This window comes from Pollicipes pollicipes, unplaced genomic scaffold (assembly GCF_011947565.3).
Source record: "Pollicipes pollicipes isolate AB1234 unplaced genomic scaffold, Ppol_2.1 Scaffold_3087;HRSCAF=3621_pilon_pilon_pilon, whole genome shotgun sequence".
Classification (NCBI taxonomy): Eukaryota; Metazoa; Arthropoda; class Thecostraca; order Pollicipedomorpha; family Pollicipedidae; genus Pollicipes; species Pollicipes pollicipes.
In genome coordinates, this window is record NW_023596225.1 from 25,264,316 (window position 1) to 25,282,873 (window position 18,558).

Consider the following 18,558-nt stretch of genomic DNA (forward strand, 5'->3'; position numbering starts at 1 on the left):
CTGACAACCGACCTGCAAACATCATCGCTTGGGCTCCAGACATGTGAGGATGAAGTGTATGCTCAGTTAGAATGCCCTGAATAATACACCGATTACAAAGTAAAAAAAAAACGTAACATGATCACCGTGACATCAAGTGTATGCAGTTTTAGCGCCATTTGATGTCCAAAACTAATTGTGTTGCTGATCAAATCCTAAGCAATCAGGATTTTGAATCAGCTCATTCATTGGCCAAGTTAACATGACCGCGACTTTTATCTTCGAAAGACCCAAATGATAATGGCTTTTTATGACAGATTGCTAAGTGCTTGCATCTAATGTCACCGTGGCCACGTAGTCGTTTTAAGATTCAACAGCTGCAGTTTAACCCCTTGGATGGTCTTATACTGATTTGACCATAATGAGTGAGCGCGCGGCCTCGTAGGTGTAATCCCCACACAAGTGTGCCGATCGACAGCTTTTAAATGGCCTGGTGCTCGCCACACAGCATACATACTACAGTTCTCATATCTCGATCTCCATATGCCACGTGCGAATGTAAGAGGTCGTTAGAGGTCTAGGACAAATGCTAATAGTCCATTTAATGGCCTTGTTCAAATACGTGTATCATCTGCTCAACCAATGCGACAGTGTCTTTGATCATAATGTTTAGATGCTTGGTGGCAATACTGTGCCTCTTGCCGGCTAAATTTGGTAAAATGTGCACATTTGATGTCGCGGTGACTCCTTGCGGTTTTCAGTTGAAGATGCAACTGATTGACTGGGTACTTGATCTGTGCCCCGGTTTGTAATCCCTAAAATGTCTGCAGGCTAAGCAGTGACGGCCGGGTTCAGGCTGCTAAGCGTGCACATCGCAATCGTCGCCGCACCTTCATGCGCGCTTATAACGCGTTCATGACGCCTTTGTGCCTTTTTAAGCGCCTTTATGGTGACCATAAAGGCGTGTCCAGATTTCGAATCGGTGTGTTGTGCACGAGTTGTGAGTGACCGCGCATGTAACCCCGTGAATGCCTGTGAAGTCTGTATGGATTGAGGTCAAATTGTTAGATGTGTAGATGTCAACATCTTCACGTTACGCCAACCATATCGTAGTTATCAGATCAGCAATTAATGCATCATTGAAGGAGATACAGTGACTGCGTATCTTGGTCCCTAAATGCCTGCAGGCTTCGTGTTGACATTTGGAGATCAAGTCGTTAAAGCGGTGCACCTGGCGTCACGGCCAACACGTAACCGTTTTTACAGCTTAAATTGATGCGTTATTGACGGTGTTGTGCGTGATCATGCGTTGCTTCATCGAAACATAAATCTGGATATGAATACAGATGGGACAATTATCCGGACTGTTGTTTACATCAGTGAGCTATTGTCCACGCCACGTTTCGGCGGGCTACTTTTCCGAACATCGCCGGGTGGTGGTCAGTCCCGATAAGAGCATGACGAATTTCGGAGCATAGGCGTACTTATGTATGGCCGTACGTACTACGTGCTTGCATCACAGCTTCGAAAGCACCGGCGGAATCCCTCGAGCGCCAGGTTCTTTGAGATGGTCCTCGGTTAGTCTACATCGCAAGACTGTAGGTTCGAAGCTCAGAGCCTCCAGATGCTATCGAGGTTGTCATACATACACGGTTAAACACCAAACAACTTATGGCGCTATGTGGGCCGACCTGATAGTGGCTGGAGCTGTACCTGGTCAGGCATTTACATTAACAATAACACCATTATCGGGGACTGCATTTTGAATACTTCAGGCACTGCAGCCATAAGAGAACCGTCCCCACCCCGTCTTCTGACTGCGTCTGTTTTGCTACGTATTTTTGCACTTACGCCTGGTTTCAAACATCTTCGCAGGAAGAATATGACAATCATCATAGCTCACATTTTGACTGACGTGGACTTGGCAAGAGCGCGATGCAGGGGCGGCTCTAGCCTGGAGTTGTTCTTTTTTGGGGGGGGGGGGGGGGGGCAACTGTTCGTCGCCAGCTGGCTGGTGTGGGATTCGTGGTCCAGTGCATGGTGCCTCTCGCGAGTACCTAGTAGGGACACCATTCAAAACCGAAAAAAGCACCGAAATGCTTTCGAATCTTAAACAGAAGCTAAAACAAAACAGTTAAAACGGACGGTATGTAGACGAAACTTTTATGAAGTTCTGGGAATGTTTTTTGGGGGCCAAAACATCCTCTTAGAGGTTTTGGGGGCATAGCCCCGTGCCCCCCCCCCCCAGGATCCGCCTATGGCACGATGGCAGATATCCAGACATATGTTGGCAACGACGCTGGCTCTATGGCTTGCTTTTCTCGCCAGCATGTTGTTCCTGTCAGCAAAGCGTTAAGGCTCTCCACTCTCAGCAGCGGCCCAACCATGAGATGTCTTACGGTAGTGGAGTCCAAAATCGGACTCTCCTTGTAAGAGGCTGTTTATTCGCCCACGAAACACTACAACCAAGCAGCCCGAACCATTAACACGCTCGTAAACCGCCCAACCACCTCCACCCGAGCTACGAGGCCACGTTATCCACGTTATCCACGTTCTCCAACCACGTTAGCGTGAGCCGGAATGGGTCCAGCGAAAACCAAGTAAACATCTCTTTTGTTCACGGGCGCGCCCTACATCTGGCATCTAGCTTCTGACAAACCTCACGATCCTCACATCCAACAGATAGGTACGCCCTCCATAATGCCCCTCCCTGTGGAGCACGCGCCATACAGGTGTCGCGGCGCGCCTAGGTCCGCTCGTCTGCCCCGCGAGTCAGCTGACGGGCCGATGTTTGCGCCCAGAACTGCCCCCGCGCGGCCGGCCGGCCGCCGCGGCGCTGCCGGCGCCCGGCGCGGTATTTGCCCCCAGGCGTCGCACCGCAGCGCCGCCCGGCCGGCCGCTCCGTACCCAGTCGCTCGAGTGCAGCGCTGGTGGAGGGTGAGGGCGCGCGTGTGGATACCGGCAGCGCGCACCACTGACGGGCCAGGACATAGGTAGGTCTCGGTGAGAAGAGCGATGCGGAGGCGCGCTTTGTGACGGTGTGCTGTCGGTTAAGGCGTGTATAATTGTTGCGAAGTCTAATGTGCATCACAGGTTGTATGCACCTGGTTGTCCGCACCGACCTCATTCGTGATGACTAGATGTGACGACGCGGTAATGATGGTCCAGAAGTCCACTCTGCTGCGTTCTTAGTGCAGTAGCCACCTGGGAAAAGACCGCAGAGATGTAAAACGATTTGTTGTTTTGCCTGACCCCATGGGCCCGATTTTCCTGAACGCCTACTTCCTTCCTCGGCCACACCTTGCTCTGAGCCTTTCTCTTAAAAAGGCAGCGATGTGAGATTGTGAAACGTTTTATGCTTATAAGATATTGTAAACGACACAAATTCTTTGGGGGGAGTTCGAAGCCTCAGACATCCTTTCTTGTTGTGGACTTTCGCCGTCCCAGGAGCCGAAGAAACCTTCAGGGTGTTTAGTCCGCTCATGCAGATGACTGCTTCGAGGCGCATCAAATGGTGTGGCGGAGTCCCGGGACCCTTTCCACGTCATTTTTTTTACTCTGAGTCGAAGTATAATTCGTCAGCACTTTTCCAGCCCTCTTCGCAAAAATCCTTGTTGCGCACTGCCCGCATGTGTTTTCTTGAACATGTTGGGCGTCTAGAGCCAAGGCGAAGGCTGTAACAGTTGTCTTCATGCTCAAATTAGAACCCTTCAGTCAGTCAAAAATTTGCAGATGGCACTCGTTTCCGCCATCTTTCTGCAGCCAGCAGCCCACATTCATGCCACGGTGCTGCCCCAACGACCTCCGCAAAGGTCACGTGACACCCTTAGTGGAGCACCGCTGGCCAGTTTCTCAAAAGTCGAAAGTGACTGAGGACTGAACGGTTTTATTGCGGAGAAGAGAAAGGAATGAGAAGGCGGGTCGACAAAGCTCCGCCGCTGGCGGTTGCAGTCGGTAACGAGTTCCGCCGCTGGCGGTTGCAGTCGGTACTGAGCTCCGCCGCTGGTGGTTGCAGTCGGTACTGAGCTCCGCCGCTGGTGGCTACAGTCGGTACTGAGCTCCGCCGCTGGTGGTTACAGTCGGTACTGAGCTCCGCCGCTGGTGGTTACAGTCGATACTGAGCTCCACCGCTGGTGGTTACAGTCGGTACCGAGTTCCGCCGCTGGCGGTCGCAGTCGGTACTGAGCTCCGCCGCTGTCTGTCGCAGTCGGTACTGAGTTCCACCGCTGGCGGTCGCAATCGACTGACTCGGCGATCGCGAAAAGCTGAGTCCGCACCAACCACGAAAGTGCGTGCCTCTGAGCTATACACCACGGCGGCTGCTGCCGGTCCTGCAGCGCCGCTGGGGCCGTGAGTCAGGGACCCGACCCCGGCGGTGACCGGCCCCGCTGGATTGGCCGGCTCCGTGTCCGGGCCGCGCGGCCAGGCGTTGCGAGGAACCCCGATCGTGATGGGGGCGGTAGGCCGGCGGTCAGGCGGCCACCTGCAGACAATGGGCCTCGTTCGTGACGCCGCGCCGGGTAAGGCCCAGGGCGTGGCGACGCTGTCCACGCAGCGCCGCCCGGCTGCCCACCTCTCCGGAAGTGGCCGCCCTCTGTGGTCCGTGACATCAGCGGGATATCCAGCGACAGGTACGATGAAGGACGCTGAGAAGGGGCTCGCTTGCCGACGCTGCCGACCGGGACGGTGTCGGACTGACAAGTACCGGTTGCGATTTTATCTCTGTATGGTAGTTTTGTCATTTTATGTTTGTTTTATTTCTGTGCGTTTTGTTGTATAGATGGATATTTTGTTACACACCCGGAGACGGAGCTTACAACCACTTGTAAAATCCGAGTGTCGCATACAAACCACACCGGCCCGACGTCAGAAACAAATATTTCGCGCGTTTTACATTATTCCTTGACCTGGGTAGTATGGCTATGCATTTTTACGACGTTTTACTACCCTGGATTTGTGTCATTTAAAAACTCATGCAAACAGTAGAAAAGCATTCATGGCAACCGGGTGTTAAGTTCAAGTTTCTGAATATGGAAGGGATTAACGCACCGCACCGACCGAAATCGGTCGCATCAAAACCGCTCTTATCACGTCGGACGTCAGGCCCATTTCTGACATGGAAGATAAAGAATACACACTGCTGTGGGCGAATAGGAAATTCATGCTGTTTTCACCTGGGATAAGAGCTTTCCATCTTATTGACCACCCTAAGTAGTAGTCGGGTTCATTGACTATCACACGCAGTAGTCGGGTTACCATGAAATACCCTTCGGAGTGGTCGGACTGTTAATGTTTTATGCCGGCAGTGAAATGATGAAAGGAAATTGTACTGAGCCTTTACGGGACACGTTAGACAACTCCGCGTTTTCACCCGCAACTGCCATGTGGATTAACGTGGGAGGGCGGCATGGCTTTGGGCCTTGTGTCGCTGCCAGCCCGACACTAAGCCGCCGTCCTCGTGACGCCCGCCGTGACACAAAGCTCGCCTGCGTGTGCCGTTTTCCGAGGTCAGCTGCCTCGGCGCCGGCGGTCAGTTCGGGGGTCCGGCTGTCACGTGCGCACAAGGTCGGCCGTGTCGACCGAGCGGTCAGCGGCGGGCGGGGCCTGTGGCGCGCCCCGGTCAGGGTCGCGCCCCGCGCACGAGCGAGCGGCCGTCACGGCGGCCGTCACGGCGGCCGTCACGGCTGCCGCCACGCCGGTCACGGGAGTCGCTGGCGGTGGCCGCCGCCCGGCCTTGGCGACAGCTCCGCTGGGGCTGGCGCAGGAGTCAGTCCGCACCCCGCCACGGCGCCGCGCACTGTCCGCGACCCCCGACAGTGACCGGGCGGGCAGGTCCCAGCCCTGGTCATCCCTGCCTGAGACCTGCGATGTCGGTTCAGCACGTGTATGGTGAACGTTCGTCAGAGATGTATCCCATCGATGTCACTGAAAAAAGGGCCTCGATCTACATTATTTCAACGACCGACAGCGTTTGGATGTTGTCTTATTTGATCACGGAGGGCCGCGTGAGCCTCGAGATAACGTCGAGGGCAACAGTGCCCTTCATCTGGTCGTCTGGCGACCAAACCGCTGCGGACATGCACAAGGGATTATTGTGCAACAATGATTTCAACAGAACAAAAGCAGTAATGATTTCGGTGTATCGGCAATAAGTGAGCAATCCTCTGATATCAGCCTAATCCTGTGATATCAGCTGATGTGTCAAGGTGAGTGCAAGTTACCTTTTCAGTGGGCTCACCGCAACAGTTCCCTTCATTGTTACTGCGCGAGGATGCGGCGTTTTGCAGGGAACAAGCGATGTAGCGGACGTGAACCGCAAGCATTTGTCCTTGAGCCATGTAAGTTATCGTTTCCTTTGGATTCGTTGCAGTAGTTTCCTTTTTCGCAATGGTGGGAAGAAGCGACGTTTTGCGGCGAGCGAACGATGCAGCATGTTCTGGCGAGAACTGAAGCTTGCGGGAACAAGGTGCAGGGAAAGGGACATAACTTCTGTTTGTTGCGACCCTGTGCAGTGTCGCATAACGGCCAGGTCGGCTGCAGCTGTTGTTCCCTCGCCATGCTTGGATGAGTTACAAAACACCGTTGCCAAAGTGAGCTTTGCATATCTGTCCTGCAGCCGTGCGACCTTCGGGCTCGGACGACCGCTTCCTTCTCTGGCCTGGCTGCGGTGCGGAAGCAGAGCCCGTGCTGGTATTCTCGCTGGAGGTTATATGGCGCCTCCAGGTCAGCTCTGATCCAGCGCTCTTCCTGTTCTGGGAGGGTGCCTCCAGCTCTGTTTTTGTGCGGGGTCACCTCTGCTGGCTGAGCTGCACCTAGGCCGGCCGCCCGCGTCTGGCGTTTCCCTGGGGGGCGCGGTGCGTTCACATGGTTGGATGGGGGGGGGGGGGGGGGTGCACCCCTATCACGGCACAGCCCGCATGATCGCAGCTCGGGGCCGCTGGGCTGCGACCCGACCTCCACGAGATGTTTGCCGCGACCCCCTGTTCTGTATTTCACAACGGCAGAGCACGGCCGCGGCTGGTGTTATTTTCCCTGTTCGGTGCCAGGCGCTGCGGTCTCCAGCAGCCTCCCGGCGCCTAGCGGTAACCCCACCGCTCCTGCATACGTAATGACGCATCTGCGACGAATGCACGCGGCGCAGCGCTTCGGAGAGGCGCCGCGTCCACCACGCTCCCGGCTTTGGAGGTCGACCTCCGCTCCAAGATGGCCGACGCTGGATTCCGGAGAGCCGGCAACTGCAGGCGTGTGACTCAGACGGGGGCCGGCACATCGCCGGCTGCGAGGTGTGGACTCGTCACGTGACGGCCATGCACCGGCCGTGGACTGATCACGTGACGAGGATGTGGCCGTCTGTGGGCTGGTGCACAGCAGTGACGTTCAGGAGTTGGACTGGTGGCCGGTGCACAGACCTTACCGGCTACGGATGCGGCGCGCTGCAGTGACGTCACCGACTGCGGACTTCACGGGTGACTGCGACGCCTCACATCTGCGAGCTGTGCGCACGCACGGCGCCAGCTGACGGAGAGTGACGCGCAACAGCGGCGGTCTGAACACGGAGCCAGTCTGCAGAGGAAGGCTGAGAGGCAGGCCTAGCTGTGGCGTCACTGCCTGCGTGGTGTGGAGGGACACGTGATTTGACACGACCACCTGCAGAACCGTCACGTGACAGCGGATTTACTGTCGCTCGGCGGACCCTGATTGGCGGTCCGTGGAGTTGCGGCGACTTGCCCGATTATGTCCTGAGGGTGTTGGCTGCTGAGATTTGGGCATGCCGTGAATCAAAGGGAGGCAGGCTGCGTTGGCCATTTTGCCTGCGTTAGGCTGGTCATTAGGATTCTGGAAACCATATTTATGTTGCCATTATGGCCCGATCCCTAGTGATAGTCCCTGGTCTCTAAACGCTGTAGTTTATAAAACGTAACCCCAAGTGACCCAAGTGACATTTCCAATGGCTTGCTTTCGTGCTAATACCGATAGTCACGAGGCCAAACGACCTGAAGCTAATTACTTCGGAACACACTGGTTTTTAGGTTACTTGCCCGTACTTTCGTCGCACAAAAAATGTTCTCGCACCCAGGCTTGTTCTAGGATCCGGTGGTGGACTGGAGCCGCCTTTCAGATAAGGCGCAGTGTCCGTCACTGGTCTCGTAGCCTTTGTCAAACGGCCATGTCAGCAGCCAGCTTGAAAAGGCTCCTGTGATGAAGGCCTGCCCGACCAGAGTAGGCGCTTAGGATCCGGGACCATTTTAGGGCTCCCAGGTTATGCCCGCTACAGTTTGGCCTTTTTAGTCGTTCCTGAGTTGATAGTTTTTGCGGTCGTTCATACGTAACGACTAGGAAAGACCACACAAAAAGAGAAACCAGTCTGCTGGGCAGGCCGGCCAGCGCTCTGGACCCGGTGAGATCACGGAGAGCTCTGCACAGGGAAGGCTCATTCCATGAGATCACACGGCGGAACAAATCCGGGGTCAGCGACCCGAGCCATGACTTTGGGACAGCGGACAGTCAGCTGCTGTTCGCCACCAGCAGGTCGTGGCTGGTAGTGAAAGTCCTGTCAAGAGCCAGAGCCGGGGTCAGAGTCCAGTCAGAGCGAGAGTCAGTCCCAGCCAAGCTCGGAGGTCCAGAGGCGGAGTCAACCGAAGAGAAACAGATAGAGCCAAACTCTGAGCTAGAGCTCGAGCTCGCGCTCGAGCTACAACTTGAGCCAAAACCGGACCCGGAGCCGGAGCAGGAAGCAAAGCTAGTGGCAGGTCCCAGCCACATATAACGTTGAGATAAAAGGATAGAGCCCAACCAGAGCTCGAACCTGGAGTCTCGAACTCGGATCCCGGGCCTCATCGGGCGACCTCGTGACCTCTTGGGTCATCGGCTGCCGCTGCGTCACTGGGAAGGTCAGCGACCACCACCCAAACGACGCTCACCCGCAATGCGGCAGCAGCCCCAAGCCGCGCGCGAGCTGCCATTGGTTCGCGCTTGTCCTCTCCCGCAGAAGCGCGGCGGGTGACCGGTGACGTCACAGGTTTGGCGAGGTCGGTCCCGGGATGCAGGAATGCGATAAGGCCTAACGACGTGGCGATATTTTGGCGTACGTGTCTAGCGTCGGGCCTCAGGCGCAGGATAAATGTGGCACTGTGTGGATTCAGTACGCAAAGGAGCGAGATTGATTCAAACGTGCTCCGGTGCGGTGAGGGCGGGGACGCCCAGCGAGTGGATTAGGTCAAGGTCATGACCAACAAGCAGCATGTCAGGTTTGATGGAGTCCTCCGTGCCAGTAGTATACTGGTTGAAGTGTGGCTCCATTATTTTCTGATATGGAGTATCAAATGGCTTGGGAAATTTTTCTGTCTATTTGTCGAGCTGCTGTCTAATTTGTCACGTTTCGTTACGTACCATGAATATGTACTCAGCCCGTCTGGCAATGCGGTAAACCGACGACCATGCTCGACGCTGGGTCTGGAAGCATCAGTGAATGGAAGCAGTGGATCAGTGAGTGGCCAGAATAAAGTTGTTTGCATTTTTATCCAGCCTTGTGGGGCCTATGCTCATCACTGCTGGGCTAGCATGACTGAATATGTTGTTGCTTGTCGCCTTGTTGTGCAAGCCCATGGCTACATGTAGATATTTCCTGACACGTTGTAGCACGGCTCCCGCTGCTTGGTAGCCGAAGGACGCGTCCATCGTCATGACCGTATGTGAGAAGTTGGGGTCATAAAAGTGCCTTAGCCGTCATAGTTATTTACTCCCGTCCTCAGGACATTATAGAAGGGAAAGGGCGGTTGCTGACCACGCATTCTCGCGTCAGTTTAAAGCCACTGGCCGTCATAATCGGCTATAAAACACACATTTAGTGGACTATGATAGTTATGCTAATAGTCAAAGGTCAGATAATATTTGATTATGGCAGTTCAGCCCTAGCCTGTCGTTAAGGGCCATTCCGTTTTGGATATGGGTTCTCGAGCACTTAATGACGAAAATTGCAGACGTTATGTACATGTAACAGTACAGTCAACGATGGATTTTTATCTGCTGACAAGGCCCTCATTCTGATATTCTTTTACCAGCATTTTGACGTTCTCCTTTTGACGACTTCTTGTACCGAACACAATATTGGTCAAGGCTTGATGAGCTCATTTTACATTTCATGCAACGCGATGTCCAATAATTAGTATTCACCATGGAGTTAAGACTGCGATATTCCTGATGCCGCCGCATGCTCACCTCTCAGCTGCCTTACACCGTTTAAGCCCAGACTGGATCGGTTCGAGAATTGCTGAACCCAGCTAAGCATATCCGACCGGTGCCTCTGACACGGGAGGGCATGCATATGGGACATCTGACACGGGAGGGCATGCATACCTCGTCATACGTGCTGCTATTCATATTTATGCACGCCATACTGTCGGCCCCGGCCCGGACGAGGTCCGGTTCGGGGAGCCGGACGCCTTGAACACGTGTGATCCTGAGCCTCGGTGCTGTGAGTCATGACTTCTAGAAGGCTTCAACGCGTCGACGGAAAAGATCGACCGGCTACTTTCGTTTTTCCTTCCGAGCTGGGGAGGACGGGTTCTAGCGCTGCCGCCAGTGAGCAGTGATGCATGTGACAAAAACTCCCCTGACCGGTTCCGCAGATACCAGTCAAACTCAAATGCCCCAGAAAATGAAGCAAAGCAACTACAGTGCCCGCCGTTGCTTGCCACGATATGTGTACTGGTGCCCAAAATGGTAATAAGCATGGGACGATGCAAATATTGGGCGACAAGCCTTCGAATAATCACAACTAGAGCTTTTAGCATAAGCACGTGTGCCCCTCTACCGTGTCTTGAAAAATAGTTTTCCCCTCTCCCCCAGTATCTTCACTATGGCACATCCGCTGCCACGGACGACAAGCGAAACATATAACAAAAGCCACACATAAGCCTCTGGACAGCCATTGTCAGTCGTCCACATGGATCTGAAGGCCGCGGCCCAGTGTTTGGCGGCCGCGGTCGCGGGCCCCGACACCGATCCGCGAGAGGCACCCCCCTGCGCCGCCACCTTGGCCTGGACAGACGAAGGAGCTGCATGGCTGATGAGGTGCTGCGCGTGTGCCCATGTAGAGCGGCCGACGCGGACGATCGCCAGGCACCGGCGCCGGCCGCCGGCGCATTCCGCCCGGTGAAAGCGGCCCGGCCCGGCCCGTCTCGTCTCGCGGGCTCGGGTGGACGTCGGCCGGGGGCTCATCTCACCGGGAGCGCGCGGCGCGCCGCCGGGACGACCTCTGGCCGCTCAGCGGCTTCAGTGGCTGCTGTCCATCGCGAGGACACGCCGCCGTGCTATGTGTCGTCACTGCGGGGCGCGTCACTGCGCCCTGTACCGGCGTTGTCGGCATTCCTTACCGGGCCGCATGCGGCCCATTTTCGGGGGACGTCTGGCTGCGCCTGTCCACTGTGGGAGGGCGTCAGCGGGTCCCCCGTCATGCCTTCACTGTAAGGCCGGCTCCCAGTCTTCGCGCTGTCCGCTGTCGGAGCTGGTCACCAGAACTCCCATGCTCCCAGAACTCCCTCTTCGCCACGCGCCTCCATGTGGCTGCTGTCCATGGTCGAGAGTGAGGGGGGGGGGGGGGTCTACCGACTGCGGGAGCCGGGGCAGCCACCCCGATGTCGACGGCCATTGTTGTTTGCGCCGGCGTGAGGGCGCGTCTCCGCCTAATAGGCCCCTCGCAGCCCACGGGCCGCCCCCGCCCGACCCGACTCGACGCGGCTCGGCTCGTTCCGATGATGCGCCGGCAATTGGTTGGCCGGCCTTGAGGGGTGAACCGACTTGAACGGCGCTGGGAGCCGATGGGCGCCGCTGGCGGCCGTCGACAGGGAAGCGGCTGACGAGCCAATGACCGGCCGGTCAGCCGTGTCCGTCCTTCCCACGGCCCGGCGGCGTCCTGCCGCGCCGCGCCTCACCGCGCCGAGCCGAGCCGAGCCAAGCCGAGCCGAGCCGAGCCGAGCCGAGCCGAGCCGAGCCGCGGCCGGCGATCTCGGCCGACGGGCTGGTGCAAAGAGGCCGTACAGGACTGCAGGACCAGTCCCCGTGCGGCGCGTGAACTCGCGGGATGGAGTGGGGCTTGACAGCGCTGTCGCTCCGGTGACAGAGCTATGTGTCTAGCTGACGGAGACATACCTCAAGTCATAGTTTCCCTTTTGTAACTGCCTGAAGTCGCCGGCCGCTGTAATCACATGTTTTGGATTACAAGTTATGGGTGGTTTTCTTTTCTATTAAATCATTACGAATCAGCTCATGCGCGAGTCTGAAGTCACTAGCCCAGGTAAGCGACTAGGGACGCTTAGCGTGACTGACACATGTGGTTCTTCAGGCCTCACAGATCCCGCCGCGCCTAGGAGCGCTCCTGCGTGGTCTGAGGGTTATGCTTTCCGCAGCTCCAGGCTTGAGTATCGGCTTATCGGCGTGCCGCTGGAACGGCGTCCGTGCGATAGATCCACTGTCTGGGCATGACAGTTTTGTCCCCCATTCGGTCATCGTCGCTCAGTCGATATAATCGCCGCAGGCAGTGAATTATTGAGACGGTCATGCCGCGCACGCGCACGTGATGGTGGTGTTTGCGTCTGAAATTGGAGCGCTGGTACTGGTATTGACGGCGCAATTGTTTTGTTCCCTTCGCGAGGGCTCAAACACTGACGGATTGAGGGGAGAGGCTTTAGGAGGATCTGACGTCTGATCTGCAGGACATGTAGTCCGTGCCTGATTTAGACCGGCTGCGACGGGCGTAGCGAAAGTTTCGCAAGCACCGGTCAAACAGGAGCTTTTCGCAAGCGTCTGTCGTCGAGCGTCAAGCGTCGAGCGTCAAGCGTCAAGCGTCAAGCGTCAAGCGTCAAGCGTCAAGCGTCTGTCGTCGAGCGTCAAGCGTCGAGCGTCAAGCGTCTGTCGTCGAGCGTCAAGCGTCAAGCGTCAAGCGTCAAGCGTCGAGCGTCAAGCGTCAAGCGTCAAGCGTCGAGCGTCAAGCGTCAAGCGTCGAGCGTCAAGCGTCAAGCGTCAAGCGTCAAGCGTCAAGCGTCAAGCGTCGAGCGTCAAGCGTCAAGCGTGTCCATTTCCCGGGCTCAGGTGACTATCTTCAGCCCTGAAAATGCTATTGTCGACGGAGCGTGGCGCGGCCAGCCCCTGTTCTCTCCCGTCATCGCGTGCGCTGGAAGCTCAGTCATCAGTCGTAAATGGCGTGCGTGCCCCAAGCCTCGTAGACGTATCGACAATCCATTACCGCCGGCGGGACATCTAGGGGAGGGGAGAGGGAGAGTGGCACACTGTTCGACGCTTAGCAAACGAATTTGTGCGATGTGGCCATTCGGCATGTCCATGTGTTTTTCAATCGTTTTTCACCCTGATTTTGTTTTGCTGGGTACGCCTCTGACCACTGACATCGCCTTTTATCGATTGACCTGGATCCGCAATTTAAAAGCCATTCGCTGTGAAGGCATGGCAGGCTTTGTGCTTGTGATGAATAGAACCACAGGTAAGTGCGCCGTCACACACAATCTGTCGTGGAGTGCTTCCGCTAAGTAGCTTACGAGTGCTGGGAACGTCGCAAATGAACGAACACTGTCCGTGTGGCGGATAAGAATTCCCTCCGCACCATCGTCAGCGCGGCAGCCTGACACGGCATCATCCTCTTTGAACAGCTTAACCGAGCTCGATTTTTACGGGCGCTGCTCCTCGCGTCGCCACGCTGCTGCCAGTCCGGATTATCCGCGCTGCAGGTCACACCACGACGGCTCGGCCCGGCCCGGTGACGGTTGCCGCGTCCGAGCCGGATTTTGTCCCGCGACTTTTATCGGACCGCGATGGCTGTCGCTGCTGTTTGCGTTCTGTCCGATCACCGGAGCTGATCCAATCTGGCGCGGCATGGCACTTGAGTTTACGCTGGGGTGGGTCGCGCTACGGAGGAAATTGCGCGCGTATTCCGTTCCCGCTGACCTGGCCCGACCTGACCTGACCTGACCTGACCCGTGTTTCAGCTGGTGGCGGCGCCATGGAGGGCTGGCTGTGCGCCCTGACCCTGCTCTCGCTGACCTGGCACGCGGCCGGTCACGTGGCGCTCACGTTCCCGCCAGCGCGCAAGTTTGACCTGGACTTCCTCGATACGTTTCGCACGAAGCCGCCATGCGGCATGCCCAAAGGTGAGTGGGCGGCAGAGCCGCGCCGCGGACCAACGGAAAACCAACTGAAAATGAGAAGGCTGACCGCGCTGGATCTGGTAAAGCCTGGTCACTAGGAGAGGGGAGTCGGGTTTGTCACAGCACTTTGTAATGGAAACACGTCCAAGATGAGTGCAGTGCAAGTTCATAAAGGCGAGTCGTCGTCGCAGTAATGGTTCACTTTAACTGCCTACGCGCGTGGTACTTTAAGAGGCAATCATGGTGCACCCTTGGCACCGTGAATCAGGGGGCCGACCGGCCGGCCTCCATAACGGCCCGCGTGACGAGGAGGGCGCACGTGCTGAGGCCGGTCTCTGTGATGCTGGGGCGGTGGGTATGACTCGGTCCGTTTAACGGTATGATAATCGGCTTCTGCTGACTTACGATTGGTTCTGGCCCCGGGGAAACGTCCCATGCATGCGTCACAAGGCGCTTCTCGATGAAGTCTCGCTGTCACGAACTCCAGGGCGAAAACGCGCGCTGGCTGGCTGCACTTGTCATCGTCACCGGGGTCAGCCCCCGGCACGTGTCTGCGATGCCTGGGCCATCCCCCGGCACGTGTCTGTGATGCCTGGGTGAACCTCCGGCACGTGTCAGCAATGCCTGGGTCAGCCCTCCCCGGCGCCGGGTTCAGCCCCCGCACGTGTTCGGGTTGTCCAGATTGATTCCTCCCTCCGCATGGATCTGGTCCACCCCCTTTTCAGCACATGTCAGTGGCTCCGCCCCTTTCCGGACGTGGCGGGGGCTTCACCCCTCCCCGCACGTGGCAGCGGCTCCGCCCCCTCCCCGCACGTGGCAGCACGCCGCCTCTGCACGTGGCCCCCATACCTGGGTCACTCCCCCCCCGCACGGCGCGGCGTCACGCTCCCATGCGGGCCCGGGGCCGGGCCGCGGGGGGGGGGGGGCACCTGACGTCGATCAGCGCCCCCGGCCGTGCCGCGCTTGGCGGCGCCAAGGCCGGTGCTGCTGCGGGCCGCCCGCCTCCGCCGCCGTGCTTACGACACGCCCGGTAAAAGCGACCCGCCCGGTTTGGAGCGCGTCGCCGGCCGCCGGCGCCGCGGCGCCGTTCCGGCGGCGCGGGCCGCGCTGGTGACGTCTCACTGGGCGAGGCGAGCGGTGAAAACGGCGCGGAAACATCACGTGCCCTGGAAATGGTTTCCAGCTCGGAACGTGTCCAGGTTTCACCGGATTAGGAGCTCCCTCGGGTTTGAACAAACGATGTCCGAGGCATTCTTCACATTTGGCACATTCGCATAACACAAAAACAAAATAGCGCGACACCAGCGTGTGAATGAACTCTCGGCATTCATTCTAATGGTATCACTGGCCACATTGGAACGCTATCATCCACCGGATAGCCGATCCATTCATGGGAGCTGATGGCCGGCTCGGAGAATGACGCTATCTACGCCAAACATGGCCTGCGGTGAGGCGGCGGAGGCTGCGCTGGAATTGTTCCGGACGTTCCGGTCGACCGGCCGTGGCTGGCCGGCCTTCAGGTGGCTTGAGCGTCGCCGGGTCCGGGGCAGCTGCGGACCGGGCCGGTCCCGCCCTCGCCGCCAGTCAGCCACCCTGCCCCTGTCGGCGGGTCTGTGGCGCGGCGCCGCCTGACGACGGCCGGCGCTGCACCCCGGCGAAAGCGGCGCGGCGCTCCCCCACCCCGTCTCAGCTGCCCCGGCCAGCCGGCGCGCCACGACTGCCCCCTTCCGGTGCTGGGGCGGCGCGCGCGGCGCTGGGACGCGGCCGGACCGGACCCAACTCTCGCGCTGCCGTCGCCGCGCCGCCGGTCTTTGTAAGGATGGCACTCGGAAGTCACGCGATCAGGTCTCACGGCCCGCCACGAGACTGGAGCCTGGTGCGCCGCCGGCCAGGCTGCAGTCTGGGGGAGGCGTTTCGGACGGGAGCGCGGTGCGCCGACGTTCGGCGGCGAGCCCGGTGGGCTGGGGCGGCGGCCGCCCGCGATCTGGGTCAGTGGGTGGCCACTGGACGCGTGGGACCATTGATCGCGTGCGAACGGTGGCCGCCTGCCTGCCATGCCGACGTCGTACAGTCTTACACTGTCTGGCTTCTGCGATTGTCTGCGTGTCAGGGGCTCGTGATCTGGTTGCGTGAGCACCAGATCGCGGTGTAATTTAATGAATTCGGTCTGCAAAAAAGGCGGCTGACATCATTATCTGCATCAATGCTGTTGATGTTTATCATCAATGCAGACCGTATTCTGCCTAACCTCACTTTAATTTGAAATCATCTTCGAACATGTGCTGCAGGGAGTTTTTCTAACAGCTCTGAATTATGAGCCAGGCTGAGCTGATTTAGTCTTAACCCGGTCTTACTGGCCGCTTATCTTTTCTAAACGCAGAGTAAATCTGTCGCAGCCAGTTGGCGCTGCGGGGTCTTCTGACATTCCAGGAAAATAATGCTACAGCCGCTAATTGCAAAGACAGCTCTGAAAAACGGACGCTCTTGGGGACCCAAGTAGCTGCTGGACATGGCTACACGACTTGTCCAGCATGGCCGTGGCGCGCGTGAGGAAAAGATTTAAACACCGTATCACACGCCCTGAAAACCTGCGGCGTTTGCGGCCCGACGGAGCGCAGTGCGCAGCAGCCGGTGCTGCGAGCGACCACCTACGCGGTGCCGGCCGTGCCTGGCGCGGGCCCGCGCGGAGCTGTGCGCTGCGCCAGCGCAGGCCGCCGCGCAGCTAGAACCCGGGTGTTTGCGACCGCTCTGGTCCGCTCCGGTCCGTTCCGGTTTGGTCCGGTCCGCTCCGGTTTGGTCGGTCCGCTCCGGCCCGCTCTGGCCCGCTCCTGCCGACGAAGCTGCCAAGCCCGCAAAGTCGGCCGACTTCGGCGGTGCCGCGGCCGCCGCAGGGGGAGCGGGAGGCACCTGGCGGCCAGCCCGGCGCACGCGACTGGATGAGCCCCGGCGGTACGCGCAGTTGGACGGTCATGCACGGGGGAGATCCGGGACGGCATGTGGCAGGCAGGCGCCAGGAGACCGCGACGCCTGCCAAGCCCTTCGAAGAGAGCTCATGCCGGCACATGTTCAGCGGTGTGCGACGCTGCACCGATCGGTCCCACCCCGGTGGAGGGACGCAGCTGGCGGCGTGTGGCGGCGGTCTCCGGGCCAGGCCGGGCGGCCGGCTGTGATGGAGACGTGGGCCAAAGACGCCGCCGCTCGTCACTGACAGCTGGCGTGAGAGCGGAGCGGCGCCGGCCCAGCGCCGCGGGAAACTGTGGCGGGAAGCGGTGGCGGGAACCGCTGGCGGGAAGCCGCGCCAGGAAGCTCGGGCCAGCCGTGGCTCCGGGAGCTGTGCGGTGCCGCCCCGCAGCGTATCGAGGTTCTGGTCCGTTCCTGCTGCCGGACGGAGCTCTGCTGGCTCGGGGCGTCCCTGGTGATGTCAGAGCCGACCCTCGGACGGGTCAGGCGGCGAGGCCTGCACCTGGCAGGCCCTCGCCAACAACAGCTGCTGTTGCGGGGTCGTCGTGCTGGTTTGCAAAACGTTGTGCTCTGCTGGACCGTTTTCGACGAACTAGAAATTATTGCACAGTCGTCTAAACATGAACTTCGTTCTCACGGCATCCCGCTGTCTGAAGCCCACAAGAGCATGCACCTTACAGCATCCTGGAATGCAGGAGCAAGACAGAGCAGTCGCTCGAACACGGTGGTCTGCCAGTGGCGAGGCCCCTGGCCGTCGCAGCCCCGCCGGGCGCGGCCGCGGCCTGCAGCCGTCCTGTGCATGCTGAGGCGGGCGGCTGCACCCTCATCACCCGGCTCGGCAGCGGCGCGTGACGGTGGGCCTGCCCCGACGCCTGCTCGAGCCGCGGAGAGCACGGCCAGCTCACGCCGCTCGCGCTCCTCCGCTGCAGCGGCGCTGCATGTCGAGTGGTGGTCGCGCTCAGCCGCCGTGGGTTCTTGACAACGGGAAAGAGATCAGCAGATGGCGGCATGCAGCGGCTGGAGCGGACGGCGGCCGCGGGCGGTCGAGCCACCCACTGCTGTTTGGCTTGCCCGGCGCCTGTAAGGGTGCTGTGACGTCACTGAGACTGACAAGCGGTTAGGGCGACGGCTCTAGACGGGCCGGAATCTTCCTACCATCGAGGAGCATTACGCCGGCGCTGACTGGATGTCAGACGCCACTGGATCTGCGCCAAGGCCGGCCGAGTTTCCTCATTTCCTCCCTGGCACACGCTGTGTGCAGGACCAGGGTAGGGAAGGTCGTCATATCCGCCGCGCAATCTGCCCGGCTGCAGACTTTAAACGAAATCGATTAGTCATCAGCTGGGGGGTTTCCGGGCCTGAGTCAGACCCGTGGCGACGGTCGAAGACAAAGCGTATGCGGCACGTGCGGACATTGCACCCAAGAGGTTTTCACCCACCAGCGACGGATGCGGATGCGTAC

The 18,558-nt window shown here is 58.6% G+C and overlaps 1 pseudogene; it reads left to right on the forward strand.

The window, feature by feature from the left end:
• The first annotated feature begins 2,894 nt into the window (after window positions 1–2,894).
• The window catches only part of LOC119089930 (uncharacterized), a 44,463-nt pseudogene continuing 28,799 nt past the window's right edge, over window positions 2,895–18,558 (forward strand).